The sequence below is a fragment of the Hetaerina americana genome, unplaced genomic scaffold (genome assembly GCF_022747635.1).
Source record: "Hetaerina americana unplaced genomic scaffold, ioHetAmer1.1.p SCAF_193, whole genome shotgun sequence".
Classification (NCBI taxonomy): Eukaryota; Metazoa; Arthropoda; class Insecta; order Odonata; family Calopterygidae; genus Hetaerina; species Hetaerina americana.
In genome coordinates, this window is record NW_027286756.1 from 441,426 (window position 1) to 450,626 (window position 9,201).

Genomic DNA, 9,201 nt, shown 5'->3' on the forward strand with positions numbered 1-9,201 from the left:
AGAGAGAGAGACTGTTTATGTCGACCGTGTGCAAATTCTCTCCTTTTTAGCGCCGAGCCGATCCACCCTCGCCGCTGACACACCCCCGGCGACGCCGGCTTCTCGTTTCCTCGCTTCTTTTATATTTTGTCCCCCCCCCCTTTCCCCATTTTCTTTTTATTTCGGCGGAAGCGGCGAGGGTGCTTTTGGATGGCTACGCGAGCGTGTGCGTGCGTGATGTTCGCATGGGCGACCGTCCCCGCGGTGATCGACACTGGGACTCCCCGGCGTCGCCGTTTCTGCAATATTGTGCGTGCGTAAGCATGCACGTGTATGAAATTCGACCGTCGGAAAAACACATGGATCGGTTTCAAATTGAGCTTTCTCCTTCGCGGGATGGTTCTAAAAACTCACCCGGAGAGGCGGGAGGGCTCGTTTGCTCTAACAATGTCTGGCTCTACGCCGGAGAATATATAATCATCCTACGGTTTAGTGGTTTGTCGTGAAGTCCATATAATGCGATTAGATGGTTTTAATTTTTCCGATGCTCGGAGAAAAATTTATGTGACCTATTAATCTTAATTCCAAAGCTTCAATTATGTTCGCTGGTTAGGTACACAACCATAAGTTTTCTTTGGAAAGGCCTTGATACTGCGAATACATATGAGCAATTTTTCGCCAGTGACATTGAAACCGAGATTCAGATTCCTTCCCAAAATATCCTGCATGAACTCTTTTGAACTAATTGAAATTTGAGGAAATAATTTGGGAGACTCTAGTAATTATTATCATTAATAAATAAAACCTTTTTGCCTAACGAGTGAATAACAGATTACAACTAATCATAATACTGTAGAAATGGTTCCAGGCATCCATTCACATGACATCGTCCAAATCTCAAATATGATTAGAGTGCAGAAACTGGTCCTCGATCGGACAAAGGTAGAAATTTTAGTGGAATAAATTTTCTCTTCGTTTCAGAGAAAAACTAGCTCGGAGGCACCATTGGAGATGTGAAAATGTGATAGTTTCCAAATTCTAGGCAATACAAGATAGAATGCTCCCGCCCTATCCAAGGTCACTAGCATTCGAGTATTTGTTGCACTCTAAGATCGGCATTGAAACACACAATTGACAGCAAGATCAACATTAACCAACAGAGGCACAAATTTAAATGAAATCATCTGTAAGTCGTTATATCCTGAAATATTTTAAGTCTCTGGTTTATAGTAACATGATTTAAAATAATATCTAGGTATCGTTGATTTGAGAGACCTATCCTTTCCACGGGTCTAAAGGGATTGGCTGATTTAGAAATGGGGAAATATAAAATTCTGTACCAACGCTCTTAATTTATAACGCCATCATAAGCGGGCAAACTGTCTCGTTTACGGAGTTCCCTCTCTCCTAAATATTTTTGGTTGAGTCATTAGTTGTCTGTATACGAGTACGTTTCTCCGTGTACAGAAAAGGAATATTCACTGAGTTTTGGGATTCTTGGTACTCTTGAGAAAGAAGTTTACAAGCGCTATGATTAATTGCTGTCACACGACTTGTCTTTATCCATGAGATCGTATTGTTGCCATCCTGCATTTACTTACGTATAACTGTACATTCGACGCGAGAAAAGGAACCCTATGTGTGAATTTCACACGCCTCACTCATCAAACAAATCTAGGGGTCGATCATGCGGTTACAAACACATGCATACAGACATAATCACACACATACAGACACATTGATGGTCCATACAGTATGGTCATGAAGCTACACTAGAATACGTAGTACTGAAAATTATGCTTAAAATATCGCAATACGTCATAAAATATTCTGGTCAATAAGCAAATAGGAAAAGAAAAAATAAATTCATAATTTACTTAGTTCACAGACTTTGAATTAAAATTTTCCATTCTGAGTCTTAGAAAGAATGCCACTTTTGGTTGTTGGAATTATTGAATAAATGACTAGTCCTAACATTTCGTGGTGTGCTCTAAAGAGGGTAATTTTTCAGACTTCCGTGATTTCGAGCATTTAACGGTATTCAGAATACAGGGTCATTCAGGGAATACAGGTTTCGTTCAGAACATAGGGTCACTTCAGGGATGCAAACGTAGCTTCAATAATGTGACAACGAATGGTTGTAGATGCAATGGTCCGACGATTCTCCCACATTAAGTAGAACGCTTTAGGAGGGAAGATGCTACACGGCGATGGAAACTTTGAGCCTCAATATGCTCAGCACTCAATAGAAACCGTAACATAATCGAATCGCTGAAAAAGTCTTTGATCAAGGATAACTTTGCTGATGACCACTTAGTCAAGATGAAGATGCGTTGTGAAAGTTGAACATTCCAATAGGGCATAGCCATGCGAAGACTTAGTTGTGTAATTATCATCAATTCGTGCCGTTTATAATGCACTAATGACGCTCGTTTAATGCTGTTTGAATACTCGTACAAGAGTTTTAACCCAGTAAGGTTCACGAAATTATATTATTTAATCACCCAAGTTTGGTTGTTTTTGTACATTAAAGACGTGTAGATAGAATAAGCCATTCGCGCTCAGTCTTTACTGAACGGAATACAATGTTAAGTCTGCGAGTGGTCACTAATTACGATTAACCTAAAGGACAAAGATCTAATAGCAGAAAACGCATGAGTTTTAAATAGCCACGCTAATTCTAATTATTTAAAGGTTAACCTTTCCATTTATATTGGAGAAAAAATCTATTTCTTTCGTAGAGATGTTTTTCATGGCAATAGCTTAATGAGCATTGCAACAAAAGCATAACTTCCTGAGAAAGTACGGTAAACATTATTCTCACACCGAGGTAAAGCATTAATTGCTTCGGGACTCTCAAGCAGGGAATAAGGAAATCCATCTTAGGAATTCTCTGGGTTCAAACACTCCCTCAGCCTACGGATGAGCTTCTGGACAGGATAATTACTGAGCTATTTAGAATCCTTTGGTGATTAGTTGGTCGTTTGGTACAGGGAAATAATGCGAAGAATTCAGGAGGCAAGAAACACAAACATTGTTTGAATATTTACGGATTTTTCTCGCTTAGATCCCGTGGAATCCTAAATTCCGCTTTTTTCCCGGATATAGCGAGACTTGCCCCTTGCAACTAGCTTTGCAACTTGGGGATAACATATTAAAAACGACTTAACAAACACGGAACTCCGAAATGTTCGAAATGGTAGTTTTTCTAGTTTTTTTTGTGCTCTACCATAAATGACTTTTCGGAGGTCAATTCTATAATGTAATCATTTCCAATTCGAAATATAAACTTATGTGCTCTCCTCTTAATCATATTAACTGCACAAATCAATCTAAAAATGTCAGAATGTAGCATTAAAATTATAAAGCACAAGAGCAAAGTATTTTCACATTGCTGCGACAATTCTAAGGGGTAAAACGCCATGAAATATTGAGTAACTTGAGTGCAAGAGCCGGACCCGACTTAGCAAAAGAGAAAGTAGAATTATGCCTCCTTATGTATCTTACTTGGAGTAAACTCATCATGTTGTAGGGTGCAGATTGTTGAATCAATGTAAAATAAAATTTTTAAATAAATATAGCACTGTATGAACCACTGCCAACAATGCACATACTATACATTCAAATTTGGCCATTCCTGATCACACTCATATTGTTTGATGATACGGTAATACACGGGTATATTTTATTCCCTTTTATATATATATATATATATATATATATATATATATATATGTATAATTATATATATATAACTTGGAGAGCAACAAACAATATAAGAACACATTTAAAAAAAACACTCACCCCTTATTTCTTAATAATTTCGACGGAATTTAGCTCCGTCAGGCGAAAAACAGTAATACTATGTACTACTGTTTCTTCCGAGGAAGACGGTGCTAAATTCCGTCGAAATTATTAAGAAATAACGTGTTAGTGTTCTTTTTATGTGTTCTTATATTGTTTGTTGCTCTCCAAGTTTTTTATTCCACACTTCCGTGATGCTTCGACGTAATCATATATATATATATATATATATATATATATATATATATATATATATATATATATATATATATATATATATATATATAATGTGTATACGTACATTCAAGCGTAGATTTTTTATAAACTATCTCGCTCCGCTGCTTTCTCAAGTTAGCATTTATTAATCGAATAACTTATTACATATTAATAGGGTGAGATATATGAGGGTAGATGCGCTAAATATAGGTTAACAATTTAATGGAATACATACACTCCTCACATTGCAGTGTCTGCAAGGTTTCTTTCATCTCAGCGAAAATAAAAAAAATCGAGTGCATTCGATATGCAACGCATACATGCACGAGCAATACGTACATATTCATGCAGTTATAGCATCATCATATAGATCTTTATCTTAATAATAGCCCAGGTGCTCCAATTTGAGAAGATAAACATAATTTTCAGATAGGTAATTGAATTCACCGTAATATTTAGCGGCAGAAACCTTTAAGATTCGATAATTATACCAAACAATTACGTTGATTCAAGAATTCTTGATTAGCTTATTCTGTTAGTGCCTAATAATTATTCGCAAAATTTTCATTGTTCTTTTTTTTTCATTTTATGTTAGCCAAAGCGAATGCCTCTTATGTAGTCATATTCCACTCCATTCAAGTATCAGGGTAAGTTTTGATTCTATGGCTGGCTACCGAAATAGTAGTTGTTTTGTGTCCTCAAGTTAGAATTGCAGTACCATGAAATACTAAATCTGCCATAGAACAACTAATTGCCGCCGTGGCAAGATACATTTTATAAGATTCATGGAAAAACTACCGTGGTCATTAATCTTAGGCACTTCAGATGCAAGAAATGACAAAATATCCGCAGTTATTTCTCTCTTGTTGAGCATGTGAATTAAATTCCACATTAGTCTCTGGATACTCTAGCCATCAGCATTGTAAATATGTTGTTTCTGGCAAGTGCTTTGGCCACCATTGGCCATCCTGAGAATGGAATAATGGTCGAAATCCGGTAAATAAAATTTTGCTGTGTGTTATATCAAGTGAATAAAACTATTTTGAAAGTATTAGTTGTATACAAAGAAGCTGAATGAACCCAATAGTTTTATTTCCACAATATTTTATTGCCCCCATATCCTTAATTTTAAATTTGAATGTAGAATATTCCCAGCGCTATCCTCATCGGTAACCATAAAATTTGGTTCAGGATTCTCTTAAATTGTTCTTTTAATATCCTTAAACAGGTCGTGGAGAGTTAAAATCTTCCTAGCGTGTCCTACGTTATAAAATCTTCCTAAAATACTTTCAGCATGTTTTGTGCATTCGCAAAACTCACAGCGCACCAAATAGAACTGTGAATGCCAATGTTTAACCTCCTGTTATGCAGGCGCATCATAAAAGTAATATATTATATAACAATAGCAAACTCTGGATAATACTAAAGTCATAGAAAAAAATTACAAATAATCCTCACATAAATTTTTCATCTTCAAATTGAGGCTCTTCCGTCTATTATCATAAAATGATATCAAATTATTAAGAGTCATTCTTCTTTGAGTGTTAGTTACGTGGAACGCAAAGGGGAGTTCCTAGTCGAAAATGTATCGTTCATCGCATGTTTACTCGCCTCCAAAAGTCATTTTAGTGCACTTTATGATATATTGAATATATAACCACCTAAATATTAGGACTACTACATCTGTCATTTTATGCATATTAATAATTGGATATTATTAAATGGAATTTAGTATTTTCAAGTCTCAACGTGTAATAAATCAATAAAAATTGGGTCACTCGCATACATTTGTAGAAATGATTGTATGCTCATGTGACTTGGGTTGGTCATCGTAAATTTTACAAGCCAATGAATTCATCACATGAAATTTCCAGTTTTTATCACCTTACAGAGCTTTTGAACATTTTTCGTTTCTTTAACAATTATAACTGTTTATAAATGTTTTTATTTTAGCTTCGCCAGTTTTAGTAACATATTATTTTCGTCATTCCCTCTTTTGGTTTTCTTTCACTGCTATTATTCTATTGACATGGTCGATTGTTTTGCAATATTATAATCCATATTAAATCGTACACCTTTGTTAGTATTTGATTTTCACTTTATGTGATTACATTGAACCAGGGGTGAATCCGGTCAATAACCCCTGCGGACTAATTGTTTTGATCTTGTGAACGCCGGGCGCGACGCGTGCGAATGCGAGGCGTAGACTCGAAGATAATCAACCTGGCCGAGAAAAAACAACCGTGTCTGCGGACTCGCACGGAAATGATGCAGGAACATGCATTTGGGGAAAAGGTTCAAATTCAAGCGCTACTCACCCCTGCACTCGTGCGGATCCCTGGCGGTGGCTCTTCCCCACGGTCTGTCGAAGTGAAACGGCCTCACCTCTCGCAGTCCCTCCCGGCGGTGTTGTGCCTGCACTCGCACGCCAGAGACCCGCCGCCCGGGCCCTCGACCACCGTGCACCGTGAAGCATGCCCGTTGCACTTGCACCGCCCCCCGACCGCCAGATCGGCGATCGCGAGTGGACCGCCCCAGGCGGCTTGGAACGGCTGCGGCTGTTGGAACATAGGCAGGGTCTGGTTACCGTTGGCCACGGTCACGGTGGGCGTGACGATGGGCGCCTGTGGAGCGACGAGGACCACCTGGATGTCGGTGGCCGTAACCCAGTCTTGCAGCACCGGGCTCGAGTCTAGGTCAGCGGCGCTCGGACGCCCCTCCAGTGTGCTGAAGGCAATCCTCGCCGGAGCCGCCGGACTGGAAGCCCCGAGCTCAGTACAGAGAGCCTCCAGCTCAATAGCCCTCGTTTATGGCGGCCCTTGGGGCCCTCCCGAAGGCCCTTCGGCAATCCGTGGCGTAGAACTGGAGCGCCTGCCACGTCCTCCCATGGTCCATGCTTTTGTATAGGGCCAGGGCATCCGGGCGGGGGGTGGACCCTGGACAGAACTGGACGCTCACGTAGGTCACCTCAAACTTCTTGCCCAAGGGGAGGCGGAGAGTGACGTTGGCGGGCCTCCGGGTCATGGGCAGGCCGTTGGCGCCGGAAGAGATGTGGTGCGGATGGTGGTTGTGCGTGGACAGCGGTGCCGAACCGCCAGCAGGTAAGGTTCGATGGGTTGTTGAGGTCGGTGAGGTAGGTGGGCGGGTGACGGCGCCGTGGGTGCGAGGCGTCGCACACCACGCACCCCGGGGGTCCCCGGAGGTTGAGGGAACGGAGCGGAGATGAGGGCTGTGCCGGCGGGCGGCAGGGTGGTCATGGGCCCGCTGGAGGACAACGGGGCCGTCGGGGTCTCCGAGGTGGGTGGCGGTGGGACGTCGCAGAGCCTCACCGGGGGGTTGCCGCAGGTACTGGTGGACTCGACGGGTCGCCCGAAGGCGGCGTTCACGAAGTCCGGCACGCACCGCCTCGGCGCCGGCTTGGCGGGTGTGGAGGATCCGTACTGGAAGATAGAGCTTCCCCTGAGCCGGGAACCAAGTTCTTCGTCTTCGTCCTCATCGTCCTCGTCATCTTCGTCGTCGTCGATGATGTCGTCCTCGTCCATCTTCGTCGTCTTCGTCCTCATCCTCGTCTTCGTCCTCGTCGGAGTGGTGAGCGGGGAGGCGATGGGGCCGGAGGCCGGGATGAGAGAGGGTGAGGACTCGTAGCACGCGTCCGGTGGGTTCTGTTGGGCAGCGAACATCTGCAGGAAGCTGCCGCCACCACCACCCCGTTGGACCCGCCGCCGCCTCACCGCCGCCGTTCCCCCCATGCACGGCTGCCAGTTGGATGGCCAGGACGCAGAGGATGACCATCGCGAGGTTGGTGGACGCGGGGGTCCTCCTATGTTGTCCCTTACCAGCCATCTGAATGGCGTGTCGTCGCGTTCGGTTCACTCCCCTGAGACCTCCGGATTCGCCGGATGAATCCCGTCTTCCTACGGGGGCTGAGGATGGCCGTTCAACGAATTTTCCCTTACCTCGAAATCGTTTGACTCGCGATTTGTCCTCTTATCCCGGTTGGGAGAGAAGACTCCGGAATGACGGGGGGGTGGGGGGGGGGGAGCAACACTCGCCAGCACGGTCGACCGTGTGTTTCACGTTTCGTTCCCCCTTTTGGAATTTTCCGGCAGGGGGTCGCGGTGCGGAGCGCTTCACTTGGAAAGGGAGCGATTCATCCGCCTCCCTCCTTCCTTAGCGGCAAATATTTCCTCGTGAAGAAAGGGAAAAGGAAGAGAAAAACGCCGCCTCTTTTTAAGTTTTGCTTTCCTCTTACTCTCTCTCTCTTTTTCTTCCCTAAACAGATTCCGCCTCTAGATGAAGGGAGGGTCGGAGGAAAGAATTTCCGTGATGCCCCCCTTCTCTCTCTCTTCTGGGGGTTGTTGCGGGGGGTTTGCGGGCGAGCGGGACGAGTGATGAGTACCACTCTGACCGGGGGACGAGACGGGCCAGGATGCCGCCGGTGGCGTAGGGTGGCTCCGGCAGCCGGTGGGCCGGGCGTCTCGAACTTCCCCCGACCGACAAGCGGCAAATCGCGGGGGACCGCACGGTCGACCCCCTCCGTTGAGGTCACCGGGCGACTCGTCGAAATTCTCCCGATGCCAATGCCTCCGCTTCCGTTGCCACCAGCTCCTTGCTTCTTCGTCACTTGTTTACTCTGAATGAGCGAATTTCTCCTACTTCCGAAGCACAGTTGACATCAAATAAATCACTGCGGTGCACTAGAAATATCTTCGTATCGCGTATTGTATGAATTGCGAATTCAATAACTAGCACTAAATGTGGAGCGAACACTCCCTTTTATTTCTAATGCACTGAACGACAACTCGGAGGGGAGACTGTTTCCTTCAATTTATTATTGATGTGTCATTGTTTCAGGCTGCACTGAAAACGTACCGTATGGCATTGAGGCGTTTGAAAGTGATTAGTAATACAGTAAAGCAGTGTTTCTTGCAAGTAACGCAGCAATTTCCAAATTTTAGTGGAAGTGATCAAGGGAATTACTTGAGCGAGCGCTAAGCATTAAAACTGAATAGTGACTAATAAGTAGTATCGCGGAAATCAGCCGACACTCTTTTAGTTTAGAAATTTGCGTACGCCGAAACCCCGGCCCCGAAATAGTTTTCATCAGGGATGACCAAATTCATAAAAGGATGGAGTCCGACAGCTCGGGATGGAAATTGGACCAAAATCAAACTCTCGGGACGAGAGACACTCTGGGAGGAC

At 43.6% G+C, this 9,201-nt stretch overlaps 1 pseudogene; it reads right to left on the bottom strand.

The window, feature by feature from the left end:
- Positions 1 to 4,890: 4,890 nt before the first annotated feature.
- On the bottom strand, positions 4,891 to 7,680 carry LOC139687412 (netrin-1-like; annotated as a pseudogene).
- Between the last annotated feature and the right edge of the window lie 1,521 nt (positions 7,681 to 9,201).